Genomic DNA, 3,960 nt, shown 5'->3' with positions numbered 1-3,960 from the left:
TCTTACAAACCTGAAGTTGACCCATACAGTTTAGATTGTTACTGACTTATTTTCAGCTAGTGTAAACTTAATCCTCACATGCCTTTCCCAAGAGAAACAGAAGTGCTTTCCCCTCTGTGTAGTGAAGCCTCATCAGTGTAACAGGAGCAATTCTCTCTCCTGTGGGGAAGTGCCCATATGACTTGGTTAGGCAGTAAACCATCTGGCTTATGCAGTGATATCTGGTTTGTAAGATGTGCCTTACCTCTTTATATGCTCAAGAGACTGGCCATTAAACATGTTGTGGCTGGAAAGTCCGAACCGACAGCCAGGAGCCCGCACGCACCTCGCACCCTGAGACAGCGACGCGCCCCGCACCGCTCCGGGAGGACCGGCCACCGGGCCCCGGGCCCCGCGCCCCGGCCCCGGCCCCGCCGCTGCCGCTGCTGCTGCTGTGGACCGCGGCCGTGGCGCCGGGGGGCGGCCGCCGGCGAGGAGGCGGCTCCCGCGGGGGCCTCAGTGTGCTAGGCGTCCCCGCCCAGCGTGGGCTCGGTGCAGGAGCTGGCTCAGCACGCCGCGGTGGTGATGGAGTGAAATGCGCACCCGCCGCGGCGGCAGCAGGGGGGCACTCGATAGGAAGGGGGCGGCGGCTGAGGCAGGGGCGCGGGGAGGCAAGCGCAAGCCGCCAGCCGTGGGCCCGGGACCGTGCCCTCCTGGCCCACAGGCCCCGCGCCCAGCGCCGCTGAGCCCGGAGACGAGGCGCCCTATCTGGTGAAGGTGCACCAGGTGTGGGCGGTGAAAGCCGGGAGCTTGAAGAAGGACTCGCTGCTCAGCGTGCGCCTGGGCGCCTGGGGCCACCCTGCGTTCCCCTCCTGCGGGCGGCTCAAGGAGGACAGCAGGTACATCTTCTTCATGGAGCCCGATGCCAACAGCAGCGGCCGCGCGGGCGGCCTTCCGAGCATCCTTCCCCCGTCTCGAGACGGGCCGGAACCTCAAGAAGGAGGTCTGCCGGGTGCTGTGCAAGCGGTGCGCCTTGCCTCCCCATTCGGAAGAGATGAAAAGTCAGGAGTCTGCAGCAGATTCGAAACTAGTGCTTCAGTGCGAGACCAGTTCTGAATACTCCTCTCTCAAATTCAAATGGTTCAAGAATAGGAATGAATTAAACTGAAAGAACGAACCACAAAACATCAAGATACAAAAAAAGGCCAGGGAAGTGAGAACTTTGCATTAACAAAGCATCACTGGCTGATTCTGGACAATGTATGTGCAAAGTGATCAGCAAATTAGGAAATGACAGTGCCTCTGCCAATATCACCATTGTGGACTCAAATGAGATCATCACTGGCATACCAGCCTCAACTGAGAAAACGTGTGTGTCTTCAGAGTCTCCCATTAGAATATCAGTATCAACAGAAGGAGCAAATACTTCTTCATCCACATCTACATCTACCACTGGGACAAGCCATCTTGTCAAGCGTGCCAGAAGGAGAAAACTTTCTGTGTGAATTTAGCAAGTACTTCATGGTGAAAGACCTTTCAAGCCCCTCAAGATACTTGTGCAAGTGCCCAAATGAGTTTAGTGGTGATCCCTGCCAAAACTACGTAATGGCCAGCTTCTACAGTATGTCCACTCCCTTCCTGTCTCTGCCTGAATAGGAGCATGCACAGTCGGTGCTGCTTTCTTGTTGCTGCATCTTCCCTCAGATTTCACCTAGAGCTAGATGTGTTTTACCAGGTCTAACATTAACTGCCTCTGCCTGTCGCATGAGAACATTAACAAAAGCAATTGTATTACTTCCTCTGTTCATGCCTAGTTGGCTCTGAGATACTCATAGGTGTGTGAGGCTCTGATGTTTCTGAATAATGTGATACAAAATGATAGTCTATATCATACAGTACAATGATAATAAAGGCATTTAAAAGTCTCCCTCTTTAGGGCTTCCCTGGTGGTGCAGTGGTTGAGAGTTCGCCTGCCGATGCAGGGGACACGGGTTTGTGCCCCGGTCCGGGAAGATTCCACGTGCTGCGGAGCGGCTGGGCCCGTGAGCCATGGCCGCTGAGCCTGCGCTACCACAATGGGAGAGGCCACAACAGTGAGAGGCCCGCATAATGAAAAAATAAAAGTCTCACTTTTATTGATAAAATAAAATCATTCCACTAGACAGTCCATCTTCTTTATAAAATGACCCCATCCTGAAAAGGATGTTTGCTAAGTTGTAACCAGTACACGCTTGAAATGACGGTAAGTTCATTTCAGTTCAGAATGTGTTATTTCTAACAAGTAAACAGAAAAAATAATAATAATAAAAATATTGTGGCTGAGATATAGAGTGGGGCGAGGGGAACAGCTAAGGGAAGGATATTTATTAAACTGAAATATCCAGCTTAATATGGTGATTAATTACTCAATTCTTTCTATCTATTGATTTCTTCATCATATGGGCTAAGAACAGGAATGGCAAGTTCATGGCACCATCCCTGCCTCTCTTCCACACACACCCCCGCCCCCACCAAAAAAAAAAAAAAAAAAAAAGCCCGTATGGCAGACACCACAATACTCTTTTCCATTGAACTCAGCCTCAGAGTCATTTTCCACAGTTCTCCAAGCAGCCACTATCAGTTTGTTCGAGTGGGGAATTGAAATTATGAGGTTGGGGATTCTTTGTGGCTTACAGTTTTGGTGTTAGTATCTTCTGATTACAAGGAACAGGGAACCTTAAGAAAAAGAGGATTTATTTTAAGGATACACATAGTTTGGAGTCAGAGAGTTGTTTCAGGATCCAAGGCAAGTCAGAGACTGGATTCTCGCCCTATGGTCCACCTGTTCAACCTCTCATAACATATCTGTGTCTCTGTTTTTAATGTGCCCCCATTTCCCAACTGGCCAATCCTCTTTGTATTCCACAGTCTAAATGCTTCAGAGAGCTAATTTAACATGCTTTGTTAATTACCATTGTGTCTATTACTAAGCATAGCCTTGGTGCCAGGTTTTGTCATGGGTCATGAATAGGCAGCCCTTGGGTAGGCAGCCCATGCATACTGGTAATGTTTTCTTTATCTTAGTGGTAGTTATCCAGGTGTGTTCACTTCATGAAAATTCAAAATTCAACACGTGCTTATTATGTGCAAGTTTCTTTGTTATATTTTAATAAGTTTATTTTTCTAAAAATAGTTGTGGCAAACTGATCTCATTTTCTTTTTTGAAGGCTTTATCAAACTAGTACATCAGGAGAATGTCATAGACATATATGTTCATCTTAAGGAAGACATCTTTTAAAATTTCCTAAGACCGTTATGTGCAGTTCAGAGAGATGTGGGCTGGATAGTAGAAGAGTTATGTGAATTCTTAACTAGTGGAACAACTTACCCAAAAATTGACAATCAAGATCAACCTGTACATAGGTTTCTGTCATAATGTGTGAGGGTTCTGTTTAGTATAGAGAGGAAATACAGGCCAAGCATGTGGGATCAAGGGCTGGGCTCTTCTGCTTAATAGCTGTTTGACATTAGGGAACTTTTCTTTCTGTGCCTCAGTCTTTCTATCAATAAAATGGGAGTGATAGAGTCTACATCTTAAGATGGTTTAGAGTACTGAGTGAACATAAATAGAGTTCAGAAAAGTAGGCCACTAATATGCAGGTAGAATTTGTAGAGTGGCAGAGTACTTTATAATTAAATCACCAAGTTAAAGAGCAAGATGAGTCCCTGTTAGAAGAAATGTCCCCAAAGTGGCCAGATGAACATCTGTCAGGGATGCTGTAAAGAGGTCCCTTCCTTTAATGAGAAGGTTGGATTAGATGATCTCTCAAGGTCTAGGATTCTTTGTCAGTCTAACTGTGCCCTAAATACTTGAAGTTATAATTCTGCTTATGGAGTAATTCTATAGAATTACTTGCCAAGAGGAGACGGGGTCACCCATAACAAAATGGGCATGCTTTGGAAACATCTGAGAACTCGGAACTCGGAACTCATCTTTCCAAT

The 3,960-nt window shown here is 47.2% G+C and overlaps 1 pseudogene across 1 annotated transcript; it reads left to right on the top strand.

Moving 5' to 3' along the window:
- Positions 1 to 252: 252 nt before the first annotated feature.
- LOC308619261 (pro-neuregulin-2, membrane-bound isoform-like) lies at positions 253 to 1,690 on the top strand (annotated as a pseudogene). The gene has a single exon. The product of its transcript is annotated as a pro-neuregulin-2, membrane-bound isoform-like (transcript).
- Positions 1,691 to 3,960: the final 2,270 nt, after the last annotated feature.

This window comes from Mesoplodon bidens (assembly GCF_964165515.1).
Source record: "Mesoplodon bidens genome assembly, chromosome: 6".
In the NCBI taxonomy this organism is placed as follows: domain Eukaryota; kingdom Metazoa; phylum Chordata; class Mammalia; order Artiodactyla; family Ziphiidae; genus Mesoplodon; species Mesoplodon bidens.
This window is presented reverse-complemented; position numbering and strand designations above follow the sequence as displayed.